Consider the following 12,074-nt stretch of genomic DNA (forward strand, 5'->3'; position numbering starts at 1 on the left):
TGCCACCCATAAACTGACTAGAGAGGCCGAGAGATGGTGGGCAGCAGTGAGATTATTAGAGTAGTAGAGGACTATACCTGTGGAGATGACGTGGGAGCGATTTAAAGAGATATTCTTCGACAGGTATTTTCCAGCCTCTTCCAGGGAGGCTAAGATTGCGGAGTTCCTGAATCTAAAGTAGGGACAGCTGTCAATACAGCAGTACGCGGCGAGGTTCATTGAGCTATCTTGTTTTGCCCCGTACATCATTCTGGATGAGACGAAGAAAGTACGGTAGTTTGAGATAGGTCTGAGGAGGGAAATATACAAACAGGTATCGATTCTGAAGTTGTAGGATTTTGCTGAGCTAGTGGACCGAGCCACTATAGCGAAGATTGGTGATCGGTTGAAAGCTGAGGAATAAAGACAAAAAAAGAGATTCGCACCTTCCAGTTCCCAGCAGGGAGTCGGCCGTGCTGCGTGGAAGAGAGGTGGCCATTATAGAGATCAGAGATAGGAGACCGGGAATCGCGGTTTCCAAGGTGTGCAACCATCTCCAGCTTGTCCATCTTGTGGGAAGAGGCACCTGGGAGAGTGTCATGCCAGGCGAGGTGTCTGCTATAGGTGCGGGGAGCTAGGGCATATGATGAGGGAGTGTTCGACACAGACTGGTACTGCTCCTGCTCCTAGACTTGCACGAGGAGGTTACCAGGCACCACGAGGAGGCCAGTAGAGGAATACGGCTCCAGGCAAAGTTTTTGCTTTGACGCCGGGCAACGCTAAAGCGGCCAATGACGTGGTGACAGGTACTGTTAGTATGTTTTCATTTAAAGTTACTGTACTTTTTGATTCTGGTGCCACACACTCGTTTGTGTCCTTGGGATGCGTGAAATTGTGTGGGGTTGAGACGCAATCATTAGATGTTGGATTATTAGTGGCTACACCGACCGGGTCAGTGGTGAGATGTAGTAGAGTACTTTGCGGTTGTCTAGTTGATGTTAAGGGGAAGATCTTATCTGCTGATTTGGTGGTGTTGGATATGCACAGGTTTGACATTATTTTCAGCATGGATTGGCTAGCGGCTAATTCTGCTATTATAGACTGTTGTGCTAGAGAAGTGATATTCAGACCTCTGGGGAAACCAGAATTTAGATTTACAGGGTCACGAGTGCAATCCTTACCTCAGATGGTCTCAGCTGTTCAGGCGAGGAGACTGCTTCAGAATGGCTGTCTGGGATTCATGACTTTTGTGAAGGAAATGTTAGAAAATGAATTGAAACTTATCAATACGCTCATGGTGAAAGAATTTATAAACATGTTTCCAGATGAATTACTGGGTTTACTGCCTAATCGTGAAGTAGATTTTTCCATTTACTTCCAGGTACGGCGTCAATCTCTAAAGCACTGTATCGAATTGCGCCGGCAGAGTTGATGGAATTGAAAGATCAGTAGGACTTACTTGATAAATGCTTCATACGACCTAGTGTATCTCCGTGGGGAGCTCCAGTGCTATTTGTGAAGAAGAAAGACGAGACTATGAGGATGTGTATAGATTACAGAGAGATTAATAAAGTGACCATCAAGAACAAGTATCCTCTAACCCATATAGATGACTTGTTTGATCAGCTCCAGGGTACACGGGTGTATTCCAAGATCGATCTCAGATCAGGTTACCATCAGATGAAAGTGAGGGAAGAAGATGTATCGAAGATGGCTTTCAGGACCAGGTATGGGCATTACGAGTTTCTTGTTATGCCATTTGGTTTAACGAATGCTCCTGCGGTATTTATGGACTTGATGAATAGAGTCTTCCACCAATACCTAGACCAGTTCGTGGTTGTTTTTATTGATGATGTACTGGTCTATTCGAGGAGTTATGAGGAGCAAGAGGTACATTTGAGGCAGGTTTTACGGATGCTTAGAGAGAAGAAATTGTATGCAAAATTCAGTAAATGTCAGTTCTGGCTAAAGAAAGTTGCATTTTTGGGGCATGTCATCTCCGGAGATGGAATTTCTGTAGATCCCAGTAAGATTAAGGCGGTAGTGAATTAGGCTAGACCAAGGAACGTCCAGGAGATCAGGAGTTTCTTGGGTTTAGCTGGTTATTATCGTCGTTTGGTCGAGAGGTTCTCAGCTTTATCAAGGCCCTTTGACACGACTGACGAAGAAGAATGCAAGATTTGAATGGGACGATAGCTGTGAGCAAAGTGTTCAGGAGTTGAAGCGGAGATTAGTCTCAGCGCCAGTATTGATCATCCCATCTGGGGGTGAGGGGTATACTATTTACAATGATGTGTCCTTGAAGGGACTTGGCTGTGTGTTGATGCAGCATGGAAGGGTAGTGGCATATGCATCTAGACAGTTGAAGGAGTATGAAAAGAACTACCCTACCCATGATCTTGAATTGGCTGCAGTGGTGCACGCATTGAAAATTTGGAGACATTACCTATACAGCGAGCAGTGTGAGATTTTCTCCGACCACAAGAGTTTGAAGTATTTATTCACCCAGAAGGAATTGAATATGAGACAGAGAAGGTGGTTAGAGTTGATTAAAGATTTTGATTGCACTATCAGTTACCACCCAGGAAAAGCAAATGTGGTAGCTGATGCGTTGAGCAGGAAATCCAGAGAGCTAGTGTTGGCGGCTATGGGGATCCAGTGTCTGATCATAATGGATCTGGAGAGACTCGGCATAGAGTTAGTAAAGAGTGATCTCCCAGTATGTATTGTCAGCCTAGTGGTATAGCCTACTCTACAGGAGAGAATTAAAGCTGCTCAAAAGGAAGACCCAGAATTAGCAGAGGTAATAGATAGAGTATAGAGTGGGCAGGGGGAGGAGTTTAGTGTTTCAGATGACGGAGCTTTACGGTTCCGTTCCAGACTATGTGTTCCTGCTGATGCCGACATTAGGAGGACTATTTTAGGTGAGGCTCACAGATCCTTATATATAGTTCATCCCGGGAGTACGAAGATGTACATAGATCTGCGAGGGTCGTACTGGTGGAGTGGTATAAAGAGAGAGATCGCCGAGTATGTAGCCCAGTGTTTGACGTGCCAGCAGGTGAAGGCTAAGCACCAGAGGCCGGTAGGGTAGTTGCAGCCGTTATTTATCCCGGAGTGGAAGTGGGATCACATATCAATGGACTTCGTGTCAGGATTGCCGACGGCATTACATGGCCAGAATGCCATTTGGGTGATTGTTGATCGGTTGACGAAGACCGCCCACTTTATACCTATCAAGATTAGCTATTCCCTCAGCCGTTTAGCGGAGATTTACATTCAGGAGATAGTTCGTTCTCATGGAGTGCCAGTATCTATTGTGTCAGATCGAGACCCACGATTTACATCACAATTTTGGAGGAGCTTGCAGGAGGCTCTGGGGTCTCAGCTATCGTTCAGCACGACATTCCACTCTCAGTCAGACAGACAGACTGAGAGGACGATACAGATATTAAAAGATATGCTTCGAGCATGTGTTTAGATTTTGGGGGTAGTTGGACTCAATTCATGCCACTGGTAGAGTTCGTGTACAATAATAGTTACCAGTCCAGTATTGCCATGGCACTGTTTGAGGCCTTGTATGGTAGGAGATGTCAATCTCCTTTATATTGGGACAAGATGGGTGAGTGGCGAGTTGTGGGACCAGAGCTGGTACAGCAAGCATACGATAAGGTTCGGCTTATCAGGGAAAGAATCAGTACAGCTCAGAGTCGACAGAAGAGTTATCCCGACAATCACCGCAGGAATTAGAGTTTGACATGGGTGATCACGTATTTTTTAAGATAGCTCCATTTAAAGGAGTTATGAGATTTGGTAGGAAGGGTAAACTTAGCCCTAGGTTCATCGGTTCGTTTGAGATTTTAGAGCAAGTGGGACTGGTGGCCTATAGGTTAGCTTTACCACCTTCATTATCTAGAATTCACGACGTATTCCACGTATCGATGTTAAGGAACGTCCCAGATCCTTCTCATATCATCAGTTATGGTGAGTTGGAGCTCAATGACTCACTAGCTTATGAGGAGGTACCAGTGCAGATTCTTGATAGGAGGGAAAGGGAACTATGTAGTAAGAAGATTCCTCTGGTAAAGATTTGTGGAGGAATCATGCAATAGAAGAGGCTTCTTGGGAACTCGAGGAACAGATCAGACAGAAATATCCGTAACTATTCCCAGAAGCTTAAATGTAATTAAAAATGTAAGTAAATATGTAATGTTTTTGTACAAGTACATGTAATGTTTAGATAGCGTGAGATATTTTAGTTTTGGGAGGAATTTTCTTTTGATATATGTAATCTCCCAGAACCTGAGATGTAACCACGATATTCCTTCGCCATAAGTGAGGGTAAGTAATAAACAAGTAGACCATTTTGCCTCATAAGGGACGATGAATTACATGAATAGTAAATTTCGAAGACGAAATTTTATAAGGAGGGGAGAATGTAACGACCCGAATAAAATGGAAGGAATTTAGATAATCAAGAGAGAGGAAAAATGGAAATAGAAACAGAAGGGGGGCTGCCAAGTTTCGTCGACGAACACAGGGTTTCGTCGACGAAGGCTTTAAGGATTTCGTCAAGGAAGACAAGGCTTCGTCGACGAGAAAATACCGAGAGGGGGTATGGAGCAGCTTGAATTTCGTCGACGAATACAGGGACTCGTCGACGAATTTAATGAAAGACTCGTCGATGAGGTGACATGTCTCGTCGACGAATCTGGCAGTATAAATATCTAAAAATCGGGACTTTTAATCAACACTCCACTCTTGCTCCTCTCTCTCTCTCTCTCTCTCTCTCTCTCTCTCTATGAATCCTCTCCCTTCTCACTTCGATTCCGACCCCACTAGTCGCCGGATCGACGATTTGAAGCTACCACGACGCTACTGGCGTAGTTCTCTACGAGTTTGCTAGAGCGGATCGTTAGGGAAAGCGAGTTAGAAATCATCCCTAAGTTGAGGTAAGGCTTTTTAAGCCCAATTAGACTTTATGGTAGTTATAGAAATTGATGTACGCATGAAAATACTGATGTTTAATAATGGGAGTTTTGAGTTTCAGGGTATTGATCAGAAAGTCATACGGCGGTTAGCCTAGGATATTTTGGGGGCTTTTTCAGTAGCCAAGTAAGGGAATAAATTAAAGCAGTTGTTTTCCATGCATGTTATTATTAATTATGAGCACATTTATTTTCAGAAAAGCCTATGCTATCTTTGTATATTACATATGAAATGTATGTTTGGAAAATACTGCTATTATGATGAAAATGTATATGTATGTATGAGATGCCAGATATGATGATTTTATAATATGAAGCATGACTTTAAACGGCATATGTGTGGCATGAACATTATTTTTATGTGAAGTGAATCATGATATGAAGGATTTTACGATCAAAGCACATTTTCAGGTATTTTGAAAGACGAGTTATGCTATACTGAGCTTGACGAATATATGATAAATGAGTTATTTTCAGAATGTAAATACCTGAAACGTATCTGGCGCGAGGCCATATTTATATTATCGACACGAGGTCGTATTTGCGATGTTGGTGCGAGACCATGTATTTATATTATCGGCACGAGGCCATATTTACGATTTTGGCGCGAGGCCATGTATTTATGCTATCGGCACGAGGCCGTATTTATGATTTCGGCGTGAGGCCGTATCTATGTTTTCGGCATGAGGCCGTGATAATGTTATGTATGTTTATGTATTATATGTTATTACAACCAGGATGTTAGTTTAGTTCAATTCAGGGCTCGGTACCGTAGCTATATGTATAGATCAGATATCTACGTTAGATTAGTGCTAACCATCCCACGAGGGGATGGGAGATGGATAGTCGATGTGGCTTTCAGTAGAGTGTGGACGTCCACCTGGCAGTCTAGGCCAGGGTGTGGCGGGCCCATCGTACTTACAGACATATTTGATTCGGTAGTGGTCGGCCAGCCATTGTCGGGTCCTGCCTTCGAGCTGCACAACCCGTCATGGGGGGTAATATATGACATTAGCTAACTATTCATCCTGGGTAAGTTTTTAGTTTTTTCAGTATTATGAGTATAACATATGCATTACTTATGATATGATTTACTAGTAAATATGAAAGTATATGATGATTTATTTTACGACGATGAATGTGTACGGAAATATGAATTGTACTGTATATGTATGATTGCATTAAATGTTCATGTTGCCACACAACTGTATTTAGTTTATTTTCCCTTACTGAGAAGTGGCTCACCCCCAAACTTAATTAATTTTCAGGAAACCCAGAGAAACCGGCGGGTCAAGGCCGCCGTTGAGTGAGTGGAGCTTCCTTACTAGAAGGGTAAGTGTTGAACTAGGACTAGGAGAATTTTGTTGTATGGTCCTAGTGTTGTTTTTGACTTTTTGGAGATTGTACATATAAACAGTATATAGATGATGTTGTAAACTTTGGTATTATGTTTTATGATTGGATGTTGAGATTTTATGTTTACTGCTGCTAGGTTTTCCGCTATGTTTGACAGATATCTCCGCTACCCACGGGTTCGGGTTGATCATTTTATCTATTATGTGACATTTTATATTTAGAAATTGAGGGACATTACATTCTATGTTTTTGTAAAAATAGCTAGTGGTAGCTAATTACTGTACACTGATGAGTATAAGGACATGAGCTCCAAAATGGTTCCAGGTTTTGTAAATCAGTTAGTGGTGGCTAATTACCGTACGCTGAATCAACTAGTGGCAGCTAATTACCATATGTTGACGCCATGTTTCGGCTAATTACCGTGGGCGAGAGTGTCCGACTCTATATCTGAGGGTGTAAAATATCGCTTGTTCTTTCCAGCTGATCACCGATAGGTATGAGCTACATCGTACTGGCAACGTTATCACTGTGAGGCTTCGATTATTGTAGGGTATCAGGTGCTTGAGTGTGACGACACTGACCATATGTTTGGTATCGTTTGTACTGGAACATATTTGTGAAAAATACTGGAACGATATTGAACTGTATCGTATTGTACTGTATCTGTGACGACCTACTTAATTTTCACATTTTTTTATATAAATAATAAAATCAATACGACATATTCTAGCTGAGCAGATCATAATCCACCTGGACCTGTGGGTACTAGGGATACATCTTAATACAAACGGAAGCCTAAGCTGTAGGAAACTTACAACCACAATATAATAAATACTGAAACATCCATCACATTACCATAAGTACCAGAGTCACTATAACCATTATATATCCATATATACAACCCAAAAATGAGATCTAGGGACATTTCCCCAAAATCCAACTGTCCCTACAAAACTTACCCTTCAAAAAGAGCAGATAACTGCTCTAGATCGGTGGGGCTTTTCCCGCTCTCCTATCTGGGGCTCCTGAAAAGTTTATAAAATTTAGGGGTGAGACACCTCTCAGTAATACCAATGTGTGGCAACATGAGTATTTCGTGTTCTACATATACCATACAGAACATATTCAGTAACTGTTTTGTATCTAGAAAAACATACATATCAACAAATCATAGTAGAACATATTACATTTTCATAAGCATATTTCATCTCATATAATAATAATAACACAAAACATTCTTGGTAGGTTAACTGGCTGTTGTCATGTATTACCCCCACATGATTGGGTTGTGTGGCCTGAAGGCAGGACCTGACAATGGTTGGCCGACCACTACCAAGTCAACAGTACAGTCTGTAAGTCCGATGGGTCTGCCTGACTTGGTCCGTACACCAGGGGCGATCACACACTTCTTAAAAAAATCACATCGACCATCCAATCTCACACCACTCCGTACAATGGCGTTAACACATATATCATGATCATGAAGACCATGGACACATAGCAACGGTACCGTGCAAGTGCTAGCCTAGACCAAGCCAACCAGGTTCTGATTTCATATACATATAATGAAGTTGTGATACATGGATATTTCATATCATTAATTTTCACATCAATCATATCATTTTGCATATATACGTATATCATGAAAATCATCGGCCTGTACGCCGGTATTACACATTTTATTATAGCTTGACCCGTACGCTGGCAAATCATAGCACAGCCTCGTACGTTGGCAATTCACATCATAGCACAGCCCGTATGTTGTCAAATCACATCATAGCATAACCCATATGCTGGAAAATCACATCATAGCACGGCTCGTACGCTGGCAAACATATCATAGCACGACCCGTACGCCGGCAACATATTAAAAAAAAAATCTCGGCCATACACCGGTTTTACACATTATAAAAATCTGTATCATAATCCCATTCCAAAAATAGTATTTCGTAACATTTTATACTCATGTCACACTAACAGATTTTCACATATTCCATATAACATCATTTTCAACAGTATTTTCCCAAATATAAATCATATATATATAAACATATTTACTTTCCTGAAATTAAATGCTATATATATATATAAACATTTTCTCAAAAGAACTAGTTTAGTTTATCCTCTTACCTAACTACTGAGAAAGCCCCCAAAATATTATAGTCTAATACCCGAAGGATTTCCCGACCAATACCCTGAAAATGAAAACTCCTAGTATTAAACTTCAATATTTTCATGCGTACATCATTTCTTATTACTATCGCAAGACCAAATTTAACTTAAAAATCCTTACCTCAACTCTGGGGTGATTCCCAACTCACTTTCACCAACGATATGCTCTAGCAGATTTTGAGAGAACTTCCCTAGGAGCGTCGTGGTGGCTTCAAACTGTCGATCCGGTGTATATTTAGCCTGAAATCGAAGAGAGAGAGAGAGCGAGTGAACCGAAGAGAGGAGAGAGAGGAGAGTGTTAGCTTCTTTAGGAAGTCAAAAATCTGGATTTTGATATTTATAGAGCAGAGGATTCGTCGATGAGCCACGTCATTCATCGACGAATCCTTTAATAAATTCGTTGACGAAATTCAGTCATCGTCGATGAAATTCAGTTGGCTCAAACCTCTCTCGGTATTTCTTCATCGACGAATCCTGTCTTTGTCGATGAATTCTCTAATACCTTCGTCAAAGTCGACGAATCCCCTGTATTCGTCAACGAATTCTCTTATACCTTCGTCGATGAATCCCTTGTATTCGTCGACAAAGCCCTGAAGATGTCCCTCTGTTATTTCTTCCAAAGTGCAATGTCGTCGACACACGCGAGGCGTTCTTCCTCCTTCTGTTATTGTCTCTATTTCCCCTCCTCTTTATTATTTAAATTCCATTTTTATTCGAGTTGTTACAGTATCGTATTGTGTTATGTTTTACGTCGAAATAACACTCATATGCCACACACTGACATAACCTGTTTTCTTCCTTACTGAAAGGTGTCTCACCCCGAATATACAAATGTTTTTCAGGTCCTTCAGGTAATCGAAACTAGCATCCTAGCGTTCGAAAGCGAGGGTGTTGTTTAGCTACGTTTAGTACCTGTGTAGGCACGAGTTTTGTAACCGGGTTGTCATTGTTGGATTTTGTAGACACTCGGGGTATGTACTGTAATTTTGGGAATGTATATTCTAGTTCTATATAGACTTTGGTATGGTATGATGTATGTATAGAAAGAACATTTTCTGCTGCGTATTTGATGAGTATGGATATGTATGTGAATGTGTATATGGTTCACGTGTACCCCACGGGATCGGACCCTCATTCAGTATTGTATCATGTATGTTTAATTGATACAAAGATAGGTTAGATTACTATATTCACACTTGGGACCCATCCGCGGGTTCGGGGCGAGACACTCTACTTAAAAATTCATTTTTCATTCATCACTTTCTCTTTCTTTTATTACTTTCATTAATTAAATTTTCCGGGTCACTACATTCAAAATTCCACAAATGTCCCAATAGGCAAAATGCTACCCTGACCCATTCCCACCCTCGTCCATATGACTTCCCAACTATTCACCTTTTACCAGCTCACAAATTAATCATCCATGAAAACATTCATATCTCACATCTACTTAAAACCCAAAATATTAATTCTCACACCTTTCATCTTTCACTGAGTTTCAATTCAATTAAAATCCCAATTACATAAATTCTTTATCCAAAATGATGAAACTGAAAATTTAACTTTTAGTCCTATTGTTATTGCAAAGTATATGGTGGTTGTCGATACTTATTTTTGATATTGTCACTTCATCTTCTCCCTTTCGTGATTCTAATAATGATTTTGCTTTTGGGATTGAACTGGAGGTTGATATGGTGGTAAGCATATTTTCTTTTTTTAAAAGTTCTCATGGTTATCATGATGTTTGATTTTTTTTATTGGTTGCAATTTCTAGTGTTGTTGGAGTATCGCCTTTATATCTCAAATATAGTTTATGTTGTGTTTAAGATATTATTTTGTTTATAAAAAAATATTTATTTATTTTTTAGATTTTATAAAAAAAATTATACTGGTATGCAGGACACCCTTGGGGAAATGCGCTGGGTGTCGTAGCTAATCGAGTAGCTCTAGAAGCATGTGTACAAGCGCGTAATGAGGGACGTGATCTTGCTTGTGAGGGTGATGAAATTATCCGTGAGGCTAGCAAGTGGAGTCCTGAACTAGCTGCTGCTTGTGAGGTATGGAAGGAGATCAAATTTGAATTCGAAGCAATGTGAAACACCCCGAACCCTTAAACTCGGGTCCGGTGCGTTATACCTGATCATATCCTCATAAATCATATTCCAAAACATACGCAGCAAAAAAACATGATCATAATCTCAATATAACACAATACCAGAGTTTACTAATTCTAACTATAATCCATATTAAATCATCCGACACCTGCATTTCCATAATTAAATATATCTCCAAAACATTTCAGTATGTTCACAACTTTCTTTTCTCCACAGACTTAAAATATAAGGACGTAAAACATAAATATTTGCATCTCATAATTAATATAGAAATATACCATTTTCTTTTACTATTTCCCAATAATGTTATACAACCTCGAGCTCTCTAAGCTTGATCTCGATGAAATCCTGAAGAAAAAAAAATGAATTCATATTCGGGTGAGACACATTTCCATAAGGGAAGAAACCATATATTAAAGCAGTGTGTGGCCAACATGAGTTTATATATAACATAATATTTAACTTTGAAAATCCTTAACATAATTTTCAAAAGCATTCCTTGATCCTAATCAAACACATGCGAATGTTTAACCCACGAGATTTCCCGAGGATAGGGGTGATTACCCGCCCATACAAGTAGCGCCCCTCTGCTCTGATACATTTGGCAACCCGAAGGTCACAATTTAAGCATACCAGGGCACTCACCTTACTCAATAAGCCCTCAAGTGATAAATTAATCTCTTACTCACGCATTCAACAATAGTTTACCGGCAAAAGCCCTAAGGATAGGGAATTCTACCTGCCTATACAAGTAGGTTCCCTCTGCCCTAGCGCGTTATGTAGCTACTGCCACATCTAAAGCTACTAGTGCACTCGCCTTACTCAGCAAGCCCTCAGGCGAAAGGTACGCCTTGCCCAATCGTAACATGTTCTATGTACATACATACTTCTAATATCATAATACATCATTCTTTCTATCATTATTTAATCATACACATCTGTTTATATTCATGGCTTAACATTACATTGCATTTCACTTTAAGTGACTCTTTCCCATTTTACATTGTTCACATTGCACATTTCATTTCCATTTCATTCATTTCCCTTTTCATTTCATTTCATTTCATACCCAGCATCTTTCAGCTGTTTTACCCAACATCTTTCAGCTGTTAAACATTTACCCAGCCACTTTTAGCTGTTATACATTTACCCAGCCACTTTTAGCTGTTTCACATTTACCCGGCCACTTTCAGCTGTAACACATTTACCCAGCCACTTTTAGTTGCGACACATTTATCCAGCCACTTTTAGCTGTTTTATCCAGCATCTTTCAGCTGTTTACCCAACATCTTTCAGCTGTTTACATGGTTGCATTAACACACACAGGCAACATTGTCCATATCATATTTTATTTTCATGGTTTTACTTACTTAACCTGCATCTCATACATTTAACATATATTTGCACAAATTCTCATGTCACACAATTTAATAGTAAAATTTCATACACTGCCTGTAAAATAAGC

This window comes from Malania oleifera, chromosome 7 (assembly GCF_029873635.1).
Source record: "Malania oleifera isolate guangnan ecotype guangnan chromosome 7, ASM2987363v1, whole genome shotgun sequence".
NCBI classification, from domain to species: Eukaryota; Viridiplantae; Streptophyta; class Magnoliopsida; order Santalales; family Ximeniaceae; genus Malania; species Malania oleifera.